Source organism: Bactrocera oleae, chromosome 2 (genome assembly GCF_042242935.1).
Source record: "Bactrocera oleae isolate idBacOlea1 chromosome 2, idBacOlea1, whole genome shotgun sequence".
NCBI lineage: Eukaryota > Metazoa > Arthropoda > Insecta > Diptera > Tephritidae > Bactrocera > Bactrocera oleae.
The window spans coordinates 23,949,512-23,976,577 of record NC_091536.1 but is presented as its reverse complement, the minus strand read 5'-3'; the positions used below and the strand labels follow the sequence as shown (position 1 = coordinate 23,976,577).

At 34.8% G+C, this 27,066-nt stretch overlaps 1 protein-coding gene across 2 annotated transcripts in view; it reads right to left on the bottom strand.

The window, feature by feature from the left end:
• The window catches only part of InR (Insulin-like receptor), a 94,044-nt gene that overhangs the window by 46,512 nt on the left and 20,466 nt on the right, over nt 1-27,066 (bottom strand). The window contains exon 3 of one of the 2 annotated variants that reach the window (XM_070112274.1): nt 19,160-19,190. The exons of the other annotated variant lie outside the window; for it this stretch is intronic. The gene's annotated coding sequence lies outside the window, so the exon portion shown is untranslated. The remainder of the gene's footprint in view (nt 1-19,159; nt 19,191-27,066) is intronic. 2 annotated transcript variants of the gene reach the window in all.

The following is a 27,066-nucleotide window of genomic DNA, read 5'->3' as shown; positions in this document are numbered from 1 at the left end:
TTGAGTGTGCATCGATGACGCTAATTGTTTTCCACCAATAATCGAAAAATATTCATGGATACAATTCATTTCCTTACATAGTATGTGCTTACAAACATATGTATATGTATATACTCGTATTATTGTACTCATATCAGTTATATATAAATCTGATGGAACAGTGAGACAATGCCTATAAATTAAGTTTGTAAAATGGTGTCCATAAACCAACCCGTAATTCCCAATCGATGGTTTCGCAAACATGTGGCTATTCATAAGAAATAAAAGCTAAACTGAGATAGAGGAAATCGCACATTGAATAGAAAAAACTAACGCTTTATTGGAGATCTACTTATCAAAAAGGGATTTTTAGGGCTTCTAGCACAAATATGGGTGATTTAAATCAAGCAAGCATGACACCAACCTTTTAATAGCTTACCTACATAACGAATAGCTGTACAATTCCAAATTCAAAAGAACAGCCACAAACGATCGAGTGGTGATAAACATTGGCGCTGCATTGAATTGTTTTGTCAATTTCTGTCACGTCATGGTTCAGTCGGCTAGATGACATAGTGTAAATAATTCAGAAAAATTATGACACCTACATACAGGCATACTTGAATGTGTGTATGTGCACACGTAAGAAAGGCATGTAGAATAATGAAAATAGTTGGCGAATGACTTCACGTAATAAAAATTGCCTACATACACGTAATGCGCATAAAAATGCTTGTAGTAATCTGCGCTAACATACATTTCCACATGCATATGCCTACACACCCTGTAGGAAATCTGTTGTTGAAGAAGTAAGATAACTTTGCCCAAAATACTCAAAATGCATTTATTGCAAATAAAACACTACTGTAGCAAGAAATCGTTTCATTCGCCCTAGTTTGTGTTGCACTGTTTAATTTAATGTTCAAAAGGTATCAAATTAAATATGAAAAGATAAAATTTCCAGCTTGTCTATTGAATGATTTGAACCAAGAGCTCACAAAAGAGTAGCTTCCTTCTATCCTCTCCGACTTTCATGGGTAACTTGTCAAACCCACAGATGACAGATCAGCACGATCATCACACTTTCTGTTATCTCTCTAAGCCACGATTACCAGTTATTACTGATGCATATTCCCGCAGGGTATACATGTAAGTAAGTATACGTGTTAATAGAGTAATCAACCACCACCTCTCTGATTATATATTTTTATCATTTTTCAACTCTTACATTCCTCTTGATGCCATAAAAATGCCAAAAATTTATTCCGCAATATATAAAATTGTCGATCACAAGTGTTCATATATACGACAAAACAACTGTATAGATAACCTAATTTATATTATTTATTCGCCTTTACTTATCGACGTTTTAAAATAACTATGTTGATATTTTCAATATAAGAATTATAGCATTGTCAGTGTGTACCGGTACGAAATAATTTTTTTTGCAAATGAAATACAAAATTTGAATGAGAAAAAAAAAAAAAAAAATTATTCAAAGTATTGACCATTGCTTTTTATACATTTTGACCACCTCTCTGGCAATTTGTGGACACCATGCCATTAGAAATGTTCGTCTTTTGAAGAATCCAATTTTCGACTTCTGCGTAGAAATCGAAGTGCTGCTCAGCCAATGCATGTCTTATCGATGAAAACAAATGGTAATCGGAAGGGGCCAAGTCTGGTGAATACGGCGGGTGGGGTAGCAGCAGGTATTGTATCCTGAACCGATTTTGCTTTGTGTTCAGATACATTGTCGTGTAACAAAATAACTTTGCCGTGTCTTTTGGCCATTCTGCAATGCCCGGTTCAAATTGATCATTTGTTGTCTGTAGCGATTAGTATTATATTAACAGTTTCATCAGGTTTTAGAAGCTCATGCTATACCCCAGCCTTCTGATCCCACCAAACACAGAGTATTGAATTCATATCGAATTGATCTGTTTTTGCAGTCGATGTTGATGGTTGTCCTGGATTAACCCATGATTTTCTACGTTTAGGATTTTTAAAATAATAAATCCATTTTTCATTGCCAGTGACAATTCGTTGCAAACTTGATATACTTTCGAGTACCTCCTACTGCACACTGTAATGTCTCTGGCGTATTTATTTATTGATTTATCGCGCTTTCAGTAGTTTTTAACAGTACCGTTATATAGGTGAGCGGGGTTATCATCCGATTTCATCCATTTTTATAATGTGGATAATGGTGCTTAAGGGATTTATACGGATCAAATTTGGTTATGATAGTTTGGAAGATATGTACATACATTAAACCTCTTAGAGGACGAGGACACGCCCATTTATCACAATTTTTAGGCTGCAGGTACTCCTTGCTGGAACCTTTTGTTCCATATCTTAATGAAGTTCTTATGTTGGTTATTGCACTTAATAGGTTTTCGTTTAATGACGTTTTGTGGGCGTGGCGTTGGTCCGATTACGGCCATCTACGAATTCGTGCTTACTTTTTTGCTAAGGAACCACTGTACAACATTTTATTATGATATCTCAATTTTTACTCAACTTACAGCTTGCACGCACAGATGGACGGATTGACAGACATTCGGATTTCAACTCGCCTCATTTATATATACTATATATAAGATAAGTTTTAGCTGATACAAACAACCGTTAGGTAAACAAAACTAGAATACTCTGTAGCAACATGTTGCAAGAGTATAGAAATTAGCTGGCGCTTTTTCATTTCGTTATTTGGTTTTAGCATTTTTGGATGGCTATTAGAAATATACACGCTTTTTCACCCAGTGTGCAGTGTTTTAGGCCATATGAATACATGATGGTATTGCATTAAAATTCTCCACATAAAACTGAACCCATAGCATACATATGTATGTACAATAAACAGTGAAGATATTAATTGTGGAAGATAATAAAAATGTTGTTACAATTTACCGCCGTTGAGCCAAAAATTTAGTGCTTCCATGAATTGAATATTAACTTACTTGACTATTTATTTAGCTTTTATTTGTTTAACAACATTTTTGTGAATGAATTTACTTTTCCTAGCGCTGGTAAAACAAACAACCGTGTGATAAAGGTGCATTCAAATACACATTAAAGCTTTGCTCTCATTAATATATCGATAACAAGTACACAGCTTTGCTGCCCTGCACAGTGGATCCATGAATGGATGAATGCCGGAATGGAAATTTATTGCTATTGACTTATTGATTGAAACACACTCGCACCAACACACAGCACATGTTAATATGCACTTCCAATACAGTGAGCAATATGTGCACGTGTGCATGCACAGTCATTGTTTGACTGATATACTGATAAGGTGCAAAGTGGCATAAACAATATTAAAGGAAAAACGTATAAGTAACATTAAAAAATAAAAGACCGCAATTATAATTTGAAATCGCTGAGCGGTTAGCATTTAATGTTTATTTGCTCAGACGGAAATGTTTCTTTTTTGTTGTTGCATACACATCCGAAATTCCATCAATGGCGTATCTGTGTTATAAAACAATTTTTAATATTTGTTCCGGTACGATTTGATAATAAATATTTACGCAAACTCCTCAGAGAGTGGAGCAAACTCGGTCATAGGGGTTATAAACACACAATAACAATAATCAGTGAGATAGTGAAGCGCCAAACATGTACATATGTACATATGTATGTATACATAAGACATAATGCATTCAGAAAAATTTATGTAAGTTTGTATGCACAACTTCATGTGACAAGAGTGTAGTGCATAATTTATTGGAGCACAGGTGTGCTCCTACCAATGTACCTATGTTAGCCTAATATTTAGAAGTGAAGTCTAGAAGATATAGCAGATAGGGGTACTCCAAGCGGCCAAGGTTCGAACAGAATGCAGACACTCGAAGGGTGGAATTGTTGATCGTCTGCACGTTTGAATGCAACGTTTTCCAACAGAATCTCAATATCTTCAAATATTCCAATGTAATTTGTAAAATACGCACGCTTTCTAAAAATAATCTTGAGTTTAGTACGGGATTTGCATGAGTGTGGCTGTTAGAATCATAAGCTGCCCATACAAACATATATATGCATATATACGAGTATGTAAGTATATTTATTACGATGGTTTGTTTTTTTGCTTAGTACACTAAAAAATAGGTTCTAAGACAACTCTAAGAAAATCTCTCCAAGTATGAGCGCTTAGTTTTAATGGGAAGGTCCTCCGCCTTACAGTTTCCTATTTCTTCTTAAGTATTATCAGCTAGAAAATTTCATATATCGCTACCAACTACTTGAAAAAATATCTCGTTTCAGAGATTTTGTAGGAAATTGAATACTCGACAAAATTATCTCTTGCGAGTGACGGTAAAAGTTTGATTGTTTTAAGGTAAATTTCTTTTCTCATTTGCATTTTATAACTCAATGAAAAAAAATTAATTTCAAATTGTAAAACTCAAAGTGTCGTAGGAAATTTTCAGCTCTACAAAATGGTCTTTTATAAATTTTTAGTTAAGTTAAGCGTTTACGAGATATCCATCGTCAAAAATCAACGAAAAAAAAAAATTGTCTTTGTCTTTTATCATATACAAGTAAAATCCACTTAATGCGGGATATTCTTCCTGAAATGTTGTTGTCGTACTCTAGCTTGTTATGACAAGCAAGTATTAAGCAAAGAGCTATAAAAATTTTCCTTATATTGTTATTGAAATAACCTTACATTTTATTAGAAAAAATCCGACGCTTTTCAAAATCAAAATGTTAAAGAGCTTAACAGTAAATTCAAATCAAATTCTACCATATACTTGAGTCCGCACTTTTCAGAGGCTTAAGGACAATATGAATATTACATGGATATACCAATAATCATACTACTATGCTAAGGATTACTAGTATGTAAGGATATACATACTTATACACATATACAAATCTCGAGATTTACGTTTTTTAAATTAGTTCGGAGATTTATTCATATTTTAATGGTATTAATTGGTCCATTTATCTACATACGTTTGTATGTACAACATTCCATATCGCCATTGCAGCTACTTTGCAAAAGTCAATTACCTGGATTACGGTTGGATTAGCGAACGTGCGCAAAATACTTCTGAAAGCTTAGGATAGTGTAATGGAAAAGAGATGCGTCAGAGTATTCTGAGTATGCAGTTATTATTTTAGTTATATATACATATATGCATTACATACATATATATAATATATGAATTTTTTATGGACTATACATATGTATGTAAGTTTGTGAAAATATTGGTTGCCTCGTGACTGATTTGAAGTTTACTAGCGCTGTTGTGCCTGATTGGCGCCTGGTTTTCTACTTCACCATTTTAAGAATATGGATTTTAACACTGAAATTACCAAATTTATTTAAAGAGAGGCCGGCTCGGTCTCTCTTAGGTCCTTACAATACGCCGCTTTGTCCTTTGTACAGCCGACATCTCTTACAAGAGGTCACTTTGTCTGCTGCTTGCGCGCCGCTCTTAACCATAACCATTTTCTCTTCATTTGCAAGTTGCGAACTCTGCTGCGCTCTTTTGTATTATTGTGTTTATATTTCCGCTAATTTCATATCTTTCTGTTTGCCGTTGTTTGCTGTGTTTCGCTTTGTTATTGTTTTAGGTCGGTTTTGCTCGTTTGTTTACAGCCCCTTCGCTTGGCGTTTAAGGTTCGCTGTTTGCCGCTGGCTCGGCTCCAAATGTGGCGCTTGGTTGCATTCGCGTCGATTCGACAAGGTCAATGACACTGCTGGGGCGGCTTGGAGCGGACGCGCTATTCGTTGGTGGAGAGGCGACCGAGACAGAATGCAGTCGTTGCTGTCTTTTTGTTTTTAGTTATTTTCTTTTGTTTTTTTGGCTGATGTCGCCATTGCTGTTATTGTAGTTGTACGAGTGGTTGTTGGAGCGCTTACTTTTGTGCTAGCCGTAATTGCATTTTTGTGTGGGCATAACTTCGTTTGTAAGCATTGGTTTTTGATTTAATTTTTGTTTTGTTGTTTTGGATAAGCAAAATAAACTTGAAACGTTTCGAAAACTAAATTTTAAGCTTAAAGTGTCGAATCTATTATTATGACCACAATCTATTGTTGCTTGAAATGCAGTATTTTCTTACATAAGTATGTAAGTGTGTGATGCATGATGTGCAAATTGATGTTCGACATCAAAATGAGTGTGACTGACGCAATATGTGTTAAAAACTTGGCGAAATTATTGGAGCTACCGTAAATTCGTTGAAATTTATATTAAATCGCCTTTTACTAGTGAAGTAAATAACTTGCGTTAATTTTATTTTGATCAGGGTTGTATGCATGCACCATAATGTGTCATATTCTATGAGCCATTATGTTAATATCCCTTAATTCGTTATGAATGGCTCCAATTGAGGCAAATCGAAGCAAATAAATAGCTTCATAACACGACTGCCGGGTACATCTTTGATCATTGAGTTTAGTATAAAAAGAGAGGTGTTAAAGGCCCATTCACATACAACTTTCCTCGCTCATACTGAAACAACGAAGCGTATGGGACAATGAACGGCTTGCTTGCAGTGTTTCACTCTAATAAAAATGGCTGTTGCTTTTTGCTTGGCAAAGCGTAAAAAGATCAGAATTGCTTAACATTTTGCTTGGCTTCGCATCGGAAATTTTTTATATTTTTTAATACTCATACAAAAGCGTACATCGAACTTTTCTGTCAAAACAAATGTCTGATGCAAAGCGAAGCAAATGTTCAATATGAATTGGTTGTTGTTGTTGTAGCGGCAGAATTCTGTAGAGTTGACAGTCGTTGGCCGGAATAAATCCGGGTCCGTTCCGGTTACGTAGACCCGATTGTCGTGGAAACGGCTCTATATGAATTGGTCATGAAAGTCAGTGGCAGAAACCACGTGATCTAGTCATTTGAACACAATTGTTACACTGGCTCCACTGCATAATCGGACAAGAGTTTGTCCTGTTATTATAAAAATTATTAAGAAAAAATTACAAAATAAACTTCGATTGAAGGAAACTATAAAAGAAATCATTTTAGGAAGTAGAAGCAGAGCGCCTAAGTTTATGCCTTTCAAATGCTTCGGTAGCATTATCATCTTGGATTAATTCGCGCTGGTACGTAGAGGTATATATGTATGTATATATATATTATATTAGATTATATACATACATATATGTGCACAATACGTATGTTTGCACTTTGGAGTAGAAATTGCGATGTTGTAGACATTTATATTGTAATTGACTAAAAAAAATGTGTGATCTGCATTACGGGGTACTGCGGTTTTTTCACAGAACTCCAAATCTGCTCTAACGACTTATTTTGATAATGTTACAGAACTTTGTTATGCGCATATACCATGTACATATGTGTATGAAGATATGCAAAAATTGTTCGGTCATTGTGGGTTCTTGAAGTTGTCTGCTCCCGTTTATTGCATTGACTGCGAGCTAGAAAAGTGGAACGATCGTTCCGAAGCTAGTCTTCTACGGAATTTCATGGAGAAATGATGTGAAAGTAGTTATAAAAGTCAATTTCTGCACTGATTCCAAGGAGTACTGTCAGGTGAAGCTAGAGTACAAGTATATAGCTCTGTTCTAGCACATGCAATATTAAATGGCCAACAAGTTTTACATAAAAAGTAGCAAATTCATTCATTTGTCATATATTACTTTTTCATACATACTTACATACATGGTTATATTGACATTGCCGATATAAACGGTTATCGGCTAAGAGCCCATTGCGATTGCATTGTCGGCATAAACATATGTGGGTGTGTTCACGTGCACGTTGTTTATACATAACGCATGAGTTATTTAGTGGTTATTGCACTTCTCCGATCGCTATTTGACGAACGCGTGTGATACTACCAACTGTCTGTATATCAATTACCTAATGAATGCAATGAAGGCGATAATTTTTTGCACTCGCTAAATTAATCGAAAATCTTGTTTTCTAATTACATTCAACATCACAGTAAATTGTCTTTCGAGCCTAAAGCTGGATATTATACATTGTTGGAACCACAGTTTCATAACCGATGAAGCTATTGGAAATTGTAGTTGGAAATTTCTGCGCTAAATTAGAACCCTTGTCTGTTTACCAAGATTTCCAGATATAATGCAACTTAACGGGTTTCACTGAGAACGGTTAAGCTATTATACCGTTTTATACGCTTTTGGGTAGCTAGTCTGCTAAAAATAAATTCAAGAGCTATTTGCAATAAATAAATAAAATATAGCGATCTGAATGCAAGAATGTGTATTTTACAAATTGTGTGCTTTCTTTGCTACATTAAATAGCCTGCAAATTTCACCACACGTTACAATAATTTTAAGGATTTCATCTATCTTCGATAATAATAGAAAGGAGTCAATCACATCAATATGTTTGCAACACTTGTTTACATATCTTTATGACGCTTGTCCACACTTCGTAAATCCTATGCCGGAGATAAAATGCAAATAAGACACCAATTAAAATATCCACGAGCATGTAAATAATATGTTTGTATTTTATAACAACTCGTTAAAATTTTATTGCGGCAAACAGAAAAACGGAGGCTTTTTCCACTAAAGTTTAATGTTTTGCAAGCGACCAACAAATTTTATTAGCTGCTATAAAAGTATTATAACTAAAGCGAAATTAAATGCTCATAAAAATTCAATATATTCTTAAATTGGTGTGTAAATGCAACAAAATCAAAGTGCAGCTACCGGAGGCCATACGCGCATGCTGCCATCTGAAGACTTGCGTCTCCTGGAGGGTGTAGATTTTGCAATGGCATAAAATCACACTTTCTACCAGCAGACAGACGGACTGTGGAGCAAGCCAAAAGAGCAGTTGGCGAAGCACCTTAAACAAACCTTTTCGGCATACATATACATATGCACATATGTAGATGGCGGTGGTCGAGTGACGGCTGTCAACGCAACAACTGTGAGCTCAAATGCGAACGCCTATTAAAACTTGTCTGTGTGTATGTTTGTTGTGTATTTATATCCGTTGGCGCTGGCAAAACAAGTGCTGATCAAATATGATGGACTTCTAATTAGTGTATGTGTGTGTGCAAGCAAGTGCACTTCCCTACAAGAACAGTGACGGTCATCTGATGAGTAATATGACAGTCATAGCTGAAAAAATTTTGTCAGCGCGCAGAATAAAGTTTCTATCATTTTCTTAAGAGCCTTGTGCAAAAACTGATGTAAACAAACGTATGTGTGTCAGTTTGCATCTCTCTTTAACACATGGGTAGACGGAATTGATTCACTATATATCTATACTGCTCAGTCTCATGTCTTTTTCTGAGTCATTGCTGACCATAAATCTGTCATAGCTGAAAATTGTCAGTTATGACTGAAACGCTATCAGAAGTGAAAAATTATTTTGCGCAGTAGATAATATAATTTTTATTTCTTTAATAAATTTCAAACTTTTAATCAAAATTAGTTATAATAATATACCTAAATATAAAAAGGAATGCAACAAAAATATAATTAAATAATAAAATATGAAAATATAAAAATAAATTTTCACTTGATGCCATCTCCTCCTCTCAATAGCTCTGCGTACGTCTTTCTCCAATCAGTGGATAGTTCTGAATATAAAAATGCAAATGTAAATTAACTAAATATATACTTTTATTTGAAACTTAATTAACTTACGTATGTATATTATATTTGAAAACACCTCTCTTTCATAAAATTGTATATTTTTAACAAAAAACCCAAAAGAGTTTTGCACAGAAGCGTGCAACACTTTTCGTTTGTGGCAAGAAGAACAGAAAAATTGTTTTGCGAAGTTGTTGAGAAACTTATATGGAATTTAATGCGTCCCTTTTTGATATGGTTTTTCATTCTTACACATGTAAGCAATATAATTCGAAAATGTCTCTTTTTACAAAATAACAGTGACGATCAGCTGACAAGTAAACTGTCCGTCAGTACTGACATATCAAATGTGAGTGTGTTGGTGAACCCATCAGCAGTTTCTTGTAGGGTTATTTATATGTGAAGCGAGTAATGCACTCAAATAACTCGTAAACTATACATACGTACATGGTATGTATGCTAAAGCAAAGCAATAAAGAATTGCCTCGTTTACTTCTCGGTGTTTGCCGATGTTTGCCGCTGAATGATTGGCGTGGTAGAGTGTTGATGTGGCGTGGTGGCACTGCGACACGCCGCCACTGTCTAACGCTACTTTATTGCATTTTAATAGCTGCACATTATTTTCAACAACCTCCAACAAGCAATAAAGCCGTCAACGGCCTTGCCGTACGAACGCAACAAGGCGCTACAACGGACGAGAGAAGCTCACAGTGAATGTTGCTAATGGACGTAACCACAAACAGTTAATGGTAGTAAAGCTGCCAAAGGATATGCCAAAATACATATCTACATATGTACGAGGTTTGTTCAAAATGTATCGCGAATTTTGAAATTTCGCAGGCTACGTGTATTCGATTTTCGATGGTTTTATTGCGTTATGTTGGTACTCATATCACTTACTTATGCTGACAAGGGCGGTCATTTTGTATGTTTAGTTAATTTTTTACAGCTGTTTTGCTTGGACGTGTTCTGGTGCTGGTCTTCGATTTTTCCTTATTACAAAAAATGGATCAAAGAGTTTGTATAAAAATGTGAGGGCACAAATAATGCAAAGTTTTATTCTGATAACTTCATTAATGTTTAATTTATATATTGTAAAATGTAGTAAACATATGATAGAAATGTTTGGGACAACCGCACACAACAGATTTGTTTGAAATTGGTCAAGTAGTTCCTGAGATATATTCATATAGAGTTAGAATTTCACTCAAAGGTGGACAATGCCACGCCCCTTGTCCAATTTTTCCACCTGCTCCTTAAAAATCTTTCTCTACCATCACTTTTAATAGTTTTCAACATAAACGTTATATGGGTGAGTGGGTGTGGTTATTAACTGTATGAAAAAATGCAAACGGGAGTTCTTGTCAGTAAATTTGGTTGATTTAGCTTCAGCGATTTCGAAAATACATATGTAGATGTAACCTAAACTGTTATTATTAAACTAGTATACTCTGTAGCAAAAAGGTTAAACAACTGTTTCAAGGTGAATTTTACGCAAGCGTGTGGTGAAATTTTGTACTAGTTGATTTTGGGGTAACACCTAGCGACTTTTATGTTTCCCTTTGCAGTTATCGCTCTATTTACACCGTTTGCTCGTGACTTTAATAATTTTGTTGTTTACTTTATTTATTGCGTTTATATATTTGCTTTTACTTAAAGTTGTCAGGGGCCACGAACTGCTGCTAAAAGTTGATTAAAGCATAGAAAACTGAAATAGTCACCTTAACATGTAAAAAGATGGTAACAAAGCAGCAAATAATACCACGCACAGTGATAAAAATCCAGATTATGCAACAGAATCAAATGTTATGTTGCTGTGTATGAAAAAAATTTCGGAACTGTGGCAACGCCCGGAGGCGCTTTATTCTTAAATTGTTCGGTTTATTCGAGAGTGGACGTGTTTTTACTATTATAAACTGGTTGACTAAGTCTTTGGTGTTGTTAGCGGTATATAACAAACTAATTCTTGGAGCAAGTGATTACCAGGAACTTTAAAAAGGGTCCGACTGACGTATTCAATATAGTATAATATAATATATACATACATACATATGTATGTGAAAACAACAATTAAAACTATTTAAAAAAAATATACATATATGTATATTCGACAACATTGAGCTAAATATTTGAACAAGGTATTTTTTAAACAAGCTGCGGCTTCTGATTTGGTATTAACTTTTTTACTGTCATTTCGCTTATTTTCTTACCGTGTTAAATCACACATACAGAGAATAAGTAATGCGTATATCGCCTATGTATGGATACGTACAAATATTGTTAGAGGTCTCTCTCCAGTCAAGGGCCAAACTAACATTAGCTACCCGCTTCGTCGTTATGAAACTAATGAAGAAATTATGCGTAAAACGGACAGTTTGGGCTACTCAGCAATAAATAATTTATTTGAGTGGATGTGCGTAAGTTTTTATTGCTGTGAGTGTGTGTATATAAGAGATATTGCTGAATGCGGCCAGAATATACGAAAAGTGAGAAATGTATGGACAAATTGTTATTTCTCGAAACTGTAACATAGAAAGGAGAGCAACGCCACAAAGGTTATTGAACTAAGAATCACAAAATACAAATTAATTTCAAGGCCTTGGTAGAGTGAAGCGAAGCATGAGAATTACTAATGAATATATGTGCATATACATATATACCATGTATGTATATATAAATACATAGGTATATACATATATACCATACGCAGCGAAAAAAAACTAGACAGAGCCGAGAAATTACGTGAAATCGACCACTTTAATATTATAATTTATTTAATATGCACAGTTAGTTTTAGAGACTATGTTATAACCGTTTTTTATTTCGATGAAATATGTAAGCTCAAGTTTAAACTGTGCCCGGTTGGTTAGGTGTTTCTAGCATTCATTTCGTTACTCATTTTATTTTGTGATATAGTCTTTTAGCCTTGGGTGTGCAACAAATCGATTGGAATACCATAGTTGTAATTTGCGCCAAAAATAGTTTACGAAAGTATTGCAACACGCAATGTCATAAACGAAACGAACTGTCAAACTTTCATAGCAATTGTAAACGAAGCTTTTCTCTCATTTCGTTCAGGAAGTCACGCATCTAGTATATACATAATAGTTTATGCCTGTCAACCGCATTCCAAAAAAAAAAAAGCCGCGAAACTTTCTCAATCTGTGTCTTTCATTTTTCTTACACATTTCCTATAGATAACACCACACATACATATATGTATTTATGTATGCATAAAAACAGCATGAAAATTGTGTTGTGTAGGTGATCGCTTAATAAACAGCAAATAAATATAGTCGATGATCGCAGTTTTGTTGTTTATTCACAATTTGTTGTTAATTTTCTTGTCAACACTATTCACTGGTGTCCAATCACTTTTGTTTGTAGTCGTTGTTGGCATTATTTATTATTGTTGTTGGTGCAAAGGCTGCATGTGCTGTTAGTTTTGGGCTGCTGAGTCATCAACTCCCACAAATGCCAAGACGATGAATATAAGTATGTACATACATACATATGTATTTAAGAGGAAAATTTTGAATAAAAATACGTTCTGTGAAAGATTAAATAGACAAAGTGGATCGAGTTGACAGTCATAGGCAGTTGTGTGTGTATGGGTTAATCGTTAAAAGAATAGTAGACGAGTCCGCCGTGAATTTTCCTATAAATATGTCATAGCGGCAGTTAGTAGGTTTTATAAAGAGTATATCAACTATACTTTTATGCGACAATGCTGCAAGAAGGATCAAACAAAGCTCATATTATGGGTTGGTGATCGTAATCTTCTCTTCCTTTATTATATACATACATATGCGTATGTATGTACTTACAATTGCGGCTGTGGCGGTCGATTACTTAAACATTTCTCGTTATGAAATGCTTATAGTCCAGTCATTTAAGCTTAAATTAGGTAAGAATCTCGGAATTCAGATACCCAGCTGTAAGTCTGTAAATACTTGTATATTGACACCCTAAAAGTTGTCTCAAAACCTACATATGGTAGGATGTACGCAACTGTTAAATTTCAAGGTCAAAGGTCACAAAAATCGGTTTTTTGCGCTTTTTTTGTAAATATCTCATTTCCAATGGGTTTTTTGCTATTGGTATTTATTATCAATATTGTAGAATACAAAATTCTCTACAAATTTTTTCATACGGTGAACCGTTTTCGAGATAGAGGGCTTAGAGCGCCCGGTCACAGCATCACTTCAGGTCAACCGGTGCCTCCGATCAAAAACGCGCCATATATAGTTGATGAACTATCGATAAATCAATGATTATAAATATTTGTCAATTTTTATTAACTATTATATTATATTTTATCATTTTCTTCATGCCTTAAATTTTTATCTATTCAATAATACTGATCACCGTTTCCTAAAATTAAAAAATAATGGAGGGAAAAATTTAAATCTTACTATAATTATATTCCCATTAACACTAATGACATTTTAATTAGAAAATAATTAAGTGCATCTTCTTTAAAATCTGTAAATTTGTAAATAATAGGACAAGATATTGATTTACTCATCATTTTAATTGGGCGTACACTGTCTTACGAACAAGAAATTTTCTTTAAAAAAGTTGGGAAAGGCAATGTAAAAACGGAGATATACTCGACTAAAAGTTTTGATAATTATCCTCATTCCAAAACACATATTTTATTTCTGCACGCATTAAGTGGATGTGACACAACTTCTGCGCTTTTTAAAAAGAGAAAAAAAAAAACATTTTTAAAAGTTTTTGAGAAACTGACCAATTTGGATGAACTAGCTGCAGCATTTGAGGAAGAAAATTGTTCGGCCCAGAGATTATTAGAGAGTGGAACTCAAACCTTATTGGCAGTCTATAATGCTCCGAAATCTGTGAAAAGTCTCGATCATCTTCGTTATATGCATTACGTCAAGTCTACAAAACTTAATAAACCTGTGCAGCTTTCAAATATTCCACCAACAAGTGCAGCTGCTCATCAACATTTCGAACGTGTATATTAAAAGTTCAAACTTGGTTAGGGCATGATTTGGAACCCCAGGTATGGGGTTGGGGAATGCGAAACGATTTTCTGGAGCCTATCATGACAATTTTACCACCTGCTCCAGAACATTTGCTAAATACAATTTTCTGCAACTGCAAGAGTGGTTGTGGTTCGCGATGCGGATGCAGGAAAGCGGGCTTGCAATGCTCTTTAGCTTGTGGCCAATGTAATGGGCAAGCTTGTCTCAATGCTCTACCATATCAGAGCGACATTAACGAGGATGGAACTTTTGACCCCGAAATCATGGAAGAACTTGAAACAAATGTCATTGAAGACGATAATGAAGACCAGTTTAAAATTTACCAGCAGCCGGAAGACGACGATGAAGAGGAAGAAGATGATTAAAATTATAAATTGTAGTTTGTGTACCCTTTATTCCATTTTTTTACTTTTAATAAAAATAAATGTATTGAATGATATTTTTTAATATATTTTTTATATTTTTTTTTTATCATGTAAGAAGTTATTAATATTAATAAGGTTTAAATTCAAATATAATTCCTATATTTTCATTAACAATTCTGCAATTTCATGGGCAGGTAAGTGTTGTTAAATAAATTAATACTGAATAAAAAGTGGATAGGTTAGGAAAAAATGATAAAATATAATCAAATAGTTAATAAAAATTGGCAAATATTTATAATCATTGATTTATCGATAGTTCATCAACTATATATGGCGCGTTTTTGATCGGAGGCACCGGTTGACCTGAAGTGATGCTGTGACCGCACGCTCTAAGCCATCTATCTCGAAAACGGTTCACCGTATGAAAAAAATTTTTAAACAAAATTTGTAGAGAATTTTGTATTCTACAATATTGATAATAAATACCAATAGCAAAATACCCATAGGAAATGAGATATTTACAAAAAAAGCGCAAAAAACCGATTTTTGTGACCTTTGACCTTGAAATTTAATAGTTGCGTACACCCTACCATATGTAGGTTTTGAGACAACTTTTAGGGTGTCAATATACAAGTATTTACAGACTTACAGCTGGGTATCTGAATTCCGAGGTGAACTTACTATAATGACTGGACTATTGCCATTATATTTTTTGTAGCGTCTAACCGCAATACATTAATTTCGAGGCTGGTCGCCCATATACATATGTATGTATGTATGTATGTATCTTTAGTGGCCGAAGAGGGCGTCAACCTGTAGGCAAAGAGTTGATGATGCAAACTATGCGAACCAGCCGACATAAGAGGACAAAAGCGCACAACATGCGACATCGTGGGACATAATTAGGTAAAAGGTCAACAGTGTCTTATGTAAACAAAAAAATTCGTGCATATTTATGCAAATAAAAGAGAACCTTCGCATCTGTGGCGTTATTTTATGCACATTTTGCAACATTGTAGCAGACTTAAACCATTTTGCAGAGCATATTGACATATTATAAATACTTGTTGACATTATAAATATGGGGCTTGGATCGAAATTGCATATACGGAGAAAAGGGCAAGCGAATATCCAATCTCACAGACGCGGGGAACAAAATAAGCCGACTGCGTTTGACTGATCGAGCTTTGTGACTGCAATCGGAGCAAGCAACAATGCGTGTTGCCTGTGGGAAGTCACGTTTTTGCAATTTTTGGTAGTAAGATGATTTATAACATACATATACATATATTAGGGTGGGTTAAAAATATGTTAGGGTAGGACAAAAATAAATAATGGTTTTTTTCGCTTGGTACTCTGAAAAATTGGTTGATAGACACCTCCTAAAATTTGTCTGTATAATTCCACGATTAAGTTAAGCGTTTACGAGAAACTCATCGTCAAACATCAAATCAGTCTATCAAAGGAAAACACAAAAAACAAAAAAAGAGAAAATAGAGATTATTTTTGCAGAGCAGTAAATTTCCTATAAGACTCTAAGCTTTGTTATTTAAAATGTTGTTCTTCCATTGAGTTATAACATTCAAAAAGAAAAAAAAATTTGTCTAAAATAGTCAAATTTCAAACGTTAATATCTTTAAAACGGTTACGTTTACGAAAAAACCATAAGAAACAAGCATAGAGCATTCAATTTCCTACAAAGTCCACAAAACGAAATATGTTTTCATGTGGTAAGTTGGAAGAGAGATATATATATTTTTCTATTTGATAATAAGAATAAAATAGAATAACGTTAAGCGAGAACATTTCTGTTACAATTAAGAGCTTCTACTTGTAGAGCCTTTATTAAAGGTGTCTATGTCTATCAACCAATTATACAGAATACCAAGCGAAAAAAAAACATTTGTTTTTTTTTGACCCACCCTAATAATAATATATGTGTATACATACAAATAATACGTATATTTATATTATATGAATCATATATTTCATTATCTTAAGCGAAAAAGTGCCAGCTACTCAGCGAGCTCGGCGCACTGCAGCGTACTGTGGAGCGTCAAAAAGCTACGGACAGCTGCAAATAACACCGGGAATTCGCGATATGCAACGCAATGAGCTGCATGTGACAGTCGCGACAACGCCAAAAGTGTTTACCATCAAATACCAAATACACAAATAGCGCGACAGCCATCTGCTGCCCAGACACTCGAGCGACACCTACTATCTGTTCCACAAACAACAATAGCAGCGTATCAACTTAAAATTAAAATCATACTAACTACTTACATGAATACAAACGTACTTGTATGCTAATGTATAGGTATGTGGCGTTGTGTGAGCGCCGGTTGTTTATTTACATTGTCAGCATGTGATTTGTTGTTGCTGTTTACAATTTTTCACAAAATTTTCCCTGTAATTTCAATTGTTGCCGTCATTTTGTTGGTTGCAATTGCAAATTGTTCGCATTTCACTTGTCACAGTGTGTACGTATGTAGGTGTTTCACGTCTGGCATCGTGTTGTGTATAATGAATGCGCATGTTGTTCACGTTGTTGTTTTTATTGTGGATGACGTTGTTATTTTTTGCACAGCGACCAATCAAGAGGCGATTGTGGGTTTCCCAGAGAGAAAAAAAACGCCAAAGTCGGATACATTGCCTTAATTTCAATTGATGTCGCAATTCTTAAATATGTGACGTCATCTTTATTCGCATGTCGAATTCTTGTCCATCATTCTTGGGTATATTTAGATATTAACTTTATGTAGGAACTGGACTTATTTCACTAGGAAGCATGAAAACACCGACTATGAATCCATATACGAAAAGCCTTGCTTTAAGCTTTGTTTAAATTGCTTTCGATTCGCCATTTTTCTGCTCGCAGTTCCATCAAAGAACTTACATAGACAAACAACAGCAAAGTTATCGAGTGGAGTACGATACAAGAGTGTATGCGGATACCCGATTTGAGTAGTAAATCCGCTATCGACAATGCTACCAAGTTTTGTTTTACACATTTTATAATAGTTTTGCCGTTGGGAATAACTATCTATAGTTTATAAATAAATCTAACCTAAAATCTCGGAAATGAGGGATTAACAAAATGTATGATCAATCAAAGAAAGAAACGCAACACAATTGCGTAGGCGCCAGCGGACATGTTTACGCAACTGCTGTCATTTTGTATATACAACTGATTTGTTCGATTCGTTACTCTTCAGGCAATATACATATTTTTACGTGCAATAAATATCAAGCTATACGGATCACACAGTTAGAATTGTATTTACGCTGCTCGTTGGGTTTAAAGCATATGTATCTGCATATAAGTATAATATATAATATCAATCGATCAATCGATTTTCCTATAAGGCATAACATGTATTAATTCAACTTTATTTTTGTGGCAACGCAGTGGGATTGCTTTTATTCGTTTGTGCGCATCAGTTTTCGCTTTGCTGCTATTTATATAGAAGTACATGTATGTATACAGCCTGTGTGTTCTAAAATAACTAAGCACGAGAATTCTATTTAAAGCATCCACCACATTGGGGTCGTCAAGAGACAAAATAACAAAAAAAAAAAAGCAAAGCTAAGCAAAATAACACCATCAGCAATGACTTTTCATGGGAACACCCTAAGCAGACTGTTATAAGTCGGCGTCTGCATTTAAGCATGAAATGCAAATGAAAGGTATGCGCCTTAAACCACGTTGCGTCTTATGTATATTGTCATATAACGAAATATCAATGCAAAATGTGATGTATGGGAAGTATGTACATAAAATCGACGACTATGTACTGTATTAGATAAAATACAAAAAAAAAAAAGAAATTAAAACTTAACTTTTTCCAAAATTATTTTATTTTATATTTTGTTGAAAGAACTGAAATCAAATAAACTAAGTTACGGGAATTGACGACGGCACAAACATTTTTAATGCTTGACATCATAAAAGATTAGTGTTTTTTTCTACACACCATATTAAGATATGCTTGGCATTAATCAGTTTTGCTTACGACATTCACTAGTCTTACAGAAGCAAGAAAGAACGAACATTTATTCACCTCTGTTAAAATATTTCTTTCATATAATACAATATATTAGAATTGGCTCGTTACTGATTAGATAATGGAAAATCGGAACTCATCTGTCATCGTACGGTGAGAGAAACACCTTCTAAATTGCCATAAAATATTTCTAAATTTTTTCTTAGTTTGATAACTATAATTTACCTTCATTATCACGAGTGGTTGGAATAAATACCTGAAAGTAGATAAATTATATTGGTTTAATATCAGTTTTGATTATTGCTTTTACGTCCTATATAAACAGTAAAACCACCGCTTAAGTGCCTTACGAAAAATACCAGCTTTTTGAGGTACTTAGGCGGGTAGGGTGCTTAAAAGAGCAGTTTAAGAACTCATGCGCGTACTAAGCCCAAATTAATTAATTAATAATAATTAAGCAGGCTCGGTACTTAAGCGGGTTTTACTGTATACATATTTGCTTTAAGCAAACTTATCATAGTGATTGCCGTCCTAAAAATATTCTCAAAACCGACGTACAAAGTTTAAAAGACTTTAGGAATTCTGTTATGCAATTTTATAACAGCATAAATTTACAAAGAATTATTGAGTTCTTCTGAGAACCATATTAAATTTGATGCTAAGATATTTATTTGTTATATAAGCTTCGACATATCTTCGAAAAATGGTATTTGCTTAAGAAATTAGCACTTACTTTGATCAAAGTGGGGAATGTACAGACCGCCAAAGGCATGAATACCATATTATTGGGTTCATGAAATTTAATTTTATACAAAGATAAGAACTTTAGGTCTAAATTTTCGAACATTGACCTAAAATGTAAATTTACCTTTTGATTTAGCCGGACGAATGAGAAGATTACCACATAGATGGTCATGACCGTTATTTTAACTAGTAATAGACCTCGTCTGAATTAACATTTAACAAATATTTAAAATTTGCATACTGCACATCTCTCTATCTCTCTCTCTCGCTCTCTAGCTCTTTCTTAACAAAGCTTCTTTGCCACTAACTTTTCGGACCTTTAATCTATGTCGTGTTACTTTCCAATCCAATCGCATTAATGAAATTGCACCAAATCAAATGAACATTTCAAAAGCCGTAAACGATAGACGACTTCAATAATGCACACACAGTGACATACACATAGATTCATGTGATAGAGTTGCTAAAAAATGGATCTCCACCGTCCTCTTCATTCGGTTTATACCTCAGTAGAACAGAAAGCCAACAACACAAGCATAACTGCATAACACTGCCGTTGCGGAATCACGTGTGGACCTACTTGCAAATGACCATTAAATTTATGAGCTTACGTCGCCAGCTTTCATTTGCTTCCCAACGCTTCGCATTTTCCCCTAAGAAAGCGACTTTGAGCCACCGCCGTCAGTTAAAAGAGGAAAAAATTAAACGTCTGGTATGAACTCTGTAATCTCTATGACTTTGCGCAGTGTTTGCGGGAAGCCAAAACCGTGTTCAAACTAATACTTTCAAAATAATAATTTCCCATATATAACTGCATATAAACAAACCAACGTTCCAGAAGAACGAAGAATAGTTATTTACAAAGATTCAAACCTTGAACGCGTCTATTATTTTGATTTTATTAGAAGTATAAATAAGGTAAGATCGGACGCCCATCTAGATTGTGTATTAATTCTTGTTGGTTTCTTTTTCACATGAAACTTGTTAATATCTAATACTCTGTACCGCCCTTTTTTTTGCCTTAAATACAATTTATAGGATCATGAGGTTATTTAACAAGTACACTTCGTATTTTGCATCACTCGGACCACTGTCTCCCGCGTAGCTGTTAAAGTAGTCAGTGCAATTATGCTAATTAGCTGTTGAACGTCAACTGGCCCACACACGCGCATACGCATGCACATTTATATAAAAATAACTTGGTTTACCGAAGAGGATGCCTTTGATATAACCATTTTCGCTCTCTCTTATATACCGTTGGTGTGGTGTGTGTTGTAGTCCTACTGTCTTCTAAATACTTAATCAGATTGATAGTGCCCTTTACCATTCTGCCAACATTTCGCCTGCTCGCGGCTAATTTTTACATGGAATCGCTATAATTTGCCGACACTGTCTAGTGCATTTTCTATTTTCATGCCACAATATTGGAGTCGGGCTTGGCTGTAGACATATCTTTTATTATATATGCGTACGTTTGTGTGCGCCATTTAGCTGGTTGTGCAGGCACCCTTTTTTTAATGAAGATCTTTCCAATAAAGATGCATTGTAATTTACTCCCGACCCAGAAAACTGTTCGGTAGGCTGGCTGACTGTAAGTGTATGTGTAGCTATGCGTTTAGATGTTAAGAAAAGTGCAAGCGCTAGAGTTGTATGCTTATATAGCCACCTCGCTAATCGAAGGGAAACTGGCCGCAAGGCAACAATTACATACAAATGTATGACGGTGTTTAGGTGTTGAAATTTCTCAGTGAAACAAATTTTTATTGAATGTAGACTTGCAACAATGCCGTTGCTTGCTGAGTGGAAGGAGTGACCAATTTCGAATTTTGCGCAAACACATGCCTTGAACCAAAAAAAAAAAAAAATATTTTTACTTTAAAATAGTTTTAATAGGCATTTTGTAATAATTTAACAAAAAATAACAAAATAAAACTCAGCTGTCGTTTGCTAAATAACAAAGAATCGTAGTTTACCGTCTACGAAGTTCGCATGCAAAAATTTTCAACGGCTGATAAAATATAGGTCAATGCTGAGAAGTCATTAAACATTTTTGCTTACGCCAAGCTATAATTTTTCACATGAAACTAAATAATAATTGGCATGAATTCATGTGTGTGTTTGTATATCGCAAAGCCACAAGTAATAAAAATACCCATTTCGTAGGCATACCCTGACCGTGACTGCATACGCGCAGTAAATATACTTCGAACGTAGTCTGGCAGCCCTGAAAAAGAGGCGACTACTCTAAGCATGCATGAAAAATGTACCCCATGTGGATGAGAGGTGACTATAAATGATACGATGCCTTCGAAGCGCTCCATAGTTTAGCTGTGCGAAACTACTTTCGCAACTACTTTTGTTGTTAAATGCAGGTATTCATGTCAATGAGACTTTAAAAAGAAAAAAGTGTTTAAAAAATATATGTTTTCAATCTTATACTCGTTTGTGAATATATATCTATACAGAAATCGGAATTTTCTATAGCATCCATAAAATGTAAAACAAAAATTGTTATCACATCTGCACAATGGCGGATTCATGTTAATCTCTTGCTTCGCTTCGCTTCAGACTGTAGCTTTGACAGATAAGCTTGATGTATGCTTTTCTATGGACTCATTCATATCAAGGCGAAGCAAAGCTAGATAAAAAGTTGGGCTAACCTCATTTTTATCCGCAACTGTCGCCATTATTATTAGAGAGAAGCACGAAGAGTTAAGCTTTTATTTTGACATATCGTATATTTTCTTCGCTTCGTTACCAAAGTATAAACTGTCGCGCAAAGTGGAGATCTTTAATGATTCCATTTTTCCCAACACGTTAGCCGATTATATATCGTGCAATGATGACGATCCTTAAAACACTAGCGATGATTTAGTAGCATTGAGCTGGTGTATAAGTTTTGGTTGGTTCAATACTGCTTTAAAGAGGAACATTTTATGCACTGCTCCAGTATACCGCAAAAGAAGCACATGGTCTAATAATTTTTGCAGCGGATGACAGTCACAACCTTGACTTTGTGTGTATATCTAGGCATAACCAAAACCGAGCCGTCGAAACAGCAATAAACTTTGAATACATATAAAAAATAAGCGAACGTGCAATATAAAGAAAATAAAGTGTCTCATGTAGGTGTGACCACGAGAAACCAGAGTCTTGTCATCGTCTCGTTTTCTCACTGAGAAAATCAAATAAGAAACAAAGGTGCTCGAGCTTTCTCTGGTTTTGCATAACCGCGAAAGAAGAAAAATTACACCTTACAGCAAAACGAGACAGAGCAACTACGTACATACTTACATACACACATTGAGTGCTTGAACACCAGCCAACTGAGCTTACTTATGAGAAATGCATCAACTTAAAATTTACGCGCGCAGCTCATAGAGCTTTTATGAACACACGAGCGTTACATACATACATACAGAGCCATTCACATAAACATTCGCAATATCGTTGCAGCAGACGCATTTGCATTCAAAACAACAATCACGAAAAAAGCCCGTACACGTGCCAAAAACAATAGCAAACATTGCAGTTAATAATAAATGCTTGGCTATTTAAAATAGTTCCAGCAAAGAATTTTTAGAAAATTGGAGTGCCCATAAATTCACGGAAATCGCAAAACATGTAATGACCGCAATAAAAACCACAGCTGAAATGTCTGGCGCTACTTCTCAGTGAACGTACCGTCGCCGGGCTTGGTAGGACTTCACATACATACATATGTACATATGTATACGAATGTATGCAGGTATGCTCCTACTTACATATGTATACACATAATTTGCATTGATTTGGGTAGGTGTAGCAACGGAAATAAAAAATTTAGCGCAGCTTTTTTCTAGATGCCTCTCATTCCGATTTGCGATGAACGATTTTTCCGTTACTGGATGGTTGGAAACTTGTGGGAGAAGGGTTTTTAGCAATATTTTATTTCGTTTCTTTCGTTTGCTTTGACATCCAAAAATCAAGATAGTGGTAAATGGAATTCAAATCTCGTGCAAATTATTCATTTGGTTATATTCACGTATATACTTGTATGTATGTACTTATATAGGTATAGGTATATCTGCCCAAGCGGAACTTGTTACGCAGAGTTAACATTTGCTCAAAATGGTATTTCGAGAAGGTGACAGGTAGCATGGTTTAAGAAATATTTACGTGAAAACAAATTAATTTATTTCATTTGAATATATAACTAATATATTTGTATGTATGTAGATAAATGTACATGTACATATATATGTGGGTGACGTCAGATATTTACCTCTTGTAGACGTTGGGTGAGAAGAGAATTGCTATATTTGTACATATATGCTTAACTGAAACTAATGTATATAAATGTTTATGTATGTATTTCCCACTTCTCATCTTTCTGCTGCATGACTTAAGCTTTACTATTATTGGATAGCGCCTTGAGTCTTATAGGATTTCTATCACTTTTCAGGCATTTTGTTATGCCTTGAATAATGTAACTTTATTGTATTTTGTCGGTATATTATCGTGCATCTTACACGAGTACATTGCATTTTCTGGTGTTGCCTTCAATAATGGTGTTATTGGCGTCAGACCGAAAGGATATTTCGCTTGAATACTTCTTATAGTTGCAGTCTCAATCTTAGCTGCCAATACTCGTATAACTGACAATATTGCTGCCCTCTGTTTGATGTTCTATTTATAAGACAATCCTGCCACCCAAATGTCTAACGAAATAATTCATGGTAAGTAGGCAGGTTGATATAGATCACATTAGGTTTGAATATTGTAAGAGTTGAGGTAAAAATCACAACAATGTAGTTTTATACGAACTGATTGATATGAAACACTCGTATGAAAGAACGCCAGAATGATTTATGATCTCCATTTAAGATATTAAGAAAGACACATTCGAAACACGAAAACACTGCTGTTAATAGCACTATTTTTAAATCATTATTTGTTACTTATAATTGTTGTAAACAAACTATTAATAAATGTGTTGCGAGCGCCACCTTTGCTGTTAAAAAATATACGCCTACGATATTCGAACTCACAGAGGCCGTCAGTTACGGCACAATAGAGTCAGCATGAGATAATGAGGCATGTGAACAAATTAAACTCGTGACATACCATCCGGCAACCATCAACATATCTGGTTGTCAAAAATAGATACCTACTTACGTTTTTATTTGTGCGCGCGTATAAACGCGTTAATATCTGAGCAATCTAGTCTATGCGAGAAGAAGGCAATTGTATATTTGCTATGTTTCTTTGTTCCGGTGTCGCTTACAGGTTACATATTCACATAATCCCATACCCAAAAATGAGTACGAAATATACATGTATTGTTTTCGACTACCAAAGTGACACAAGAGAGGCAGCACTAGAGAGAATTAGAGTAAAGCGAAATGCATGAAGAACGATTTTTTTCAATTTCCTTTGAATATTTACACTGGAAGAAGAGCTGGAGAAAAGCTGCTACAAAAAAGTAGCAAACGGGCCTATGAGACTTTACAAGTCTGCAAACACCAATTTTCATTTGAATTATTTAGTGCAATATTGAAAAAAATTGTTCTACACATGGCCCAAATCTAAGCGGTTTAAAATGAAAATCGCTTATCATCAAATAAACTGTCAATGTATAAGACTTCGAATTTAAACGTTTCTGTAGATGTCCCTATTATATAAGATCTTGTCGCAATGTACACATAAGGGTTTGGGTGACTGCAACATATACATACATACATACTATACATAGGTTCTCCTGGTAGACAGTTTGTACTTAAATGTTTGTTGTTTTGTTGATTTTCGATATTAAATCTATTGTTTTCGCTTTTGATCTAGTCACAAACGTCAACAACAATTGAAATATCTTGAGATATTCGTCAATGAATGCTACGTATTTTTCACATTTTTTATGTTGCTGTGCAAGTGTGTGTTCCCACTTTAAATGGCGAACAGGCCATGTCGTATACGCAACCTTTTCAATGTAGTTTCTAACTGTTCAAGAACTGAAAGCAAGAGTAACGCTCCTACGCCTTTTTCGCGTTACTTCAATCGCCGGCTAACACATACTTGTATATATGTATGTATGTCTGAGCTTGTGGTTTTTCTTTGCTCATTCATACACTACAAGTACATAATTGTTGGAAGTTCATTTAGCTTGTGCAGCGTGTAGGCGTAAGTAATAAACATATTTACAAATTCTTTGACGTTAACCACCATATCCAGTTGCGACTGGTTAATGCCTTTATGCGCTAAACGCTTAAGTATTGAACTAGTTGGCGTATTTTGCTAAACGCCCTGCGCTGTCGATTTATTTACACCGGAAGCGGTATATTTTGCGCGACCGCTGTGTTGTATATTTGGTATCATTTTTTTGTACACTTACTACTAATGCTTTCATGATTATTCTTTCTTGTTGTAGTTAGCTGGCGCTGCCTGAAGTCTGCCTTTCCATGATTTTTCGCTGCATTGCCAATTTTAGTGCCTCTTTGTATAATGTTAAAGTGGATGCCCACACACATTTTTACACACGATTTTTTGCTCGTCTGTGCTTCTGCCATAATTGAAGTCTGTTTTTGTTTACACATCTATTAGCTCATTTCAAATCACATACACACACACACACAGACTAATTTGAATATGTCGGCAAAGCTGTAACTCCAAAATAGTCAGTCCATTCAGTATGTCGACGATGCGCTGGGCAATTTCGCCATAATCCTATATTCGCCTGCTTAAATACCGCAGAACACTTGCCCATATACATATCTATATATGCTTGCCTGCAGATATAGTGACTCATTGAATCAAAATTTGTTTGTTTCATTCATTAATTTTGCCATTCATGTCTTCGCTCAAATACGGTGATGAGTTTATTCATTTATGTGAGTTGCGTTTTTTTAACTTGAAATTATTGCGAGCAAAAGCGATTAATTGCTAACTTCAATATGTATAGTAAATTTGTCAGTATATGATTTATTTTCTATTTATCAAAATTTCTCACGACGTTGTAAAATATTCTAGTTATACAGCATTGTGGCAGCATGTATGAATGTATGTATTTATGCGCTTATCTGAGCAAAAATGCGGAGTTGCTTGACTATATTCATAGTTTTTGTAAAATGGTGCAAGGCTGGTGTTAGCTTATTTTTCTAAAACAATATTAAAGCTACAGTGAAATTTTGTTGGCAACGTTTTGAATCATTGTATCTGTCATTTGGAATAAATAAGCTGTAATGAAATTAATGTACTTTGCTTTTATGTGAAGATGAGAACCTTGCTGAAACCGCATACCAATTTTGGATCGCAGCGTGCGTGCCACGTCTCTGTTTAAATCAGCAATATGCAAAGAACATATATAATATATTTGTTGTGCTGCGTGCGCGTACATGTATGTATTTTTATGCTTA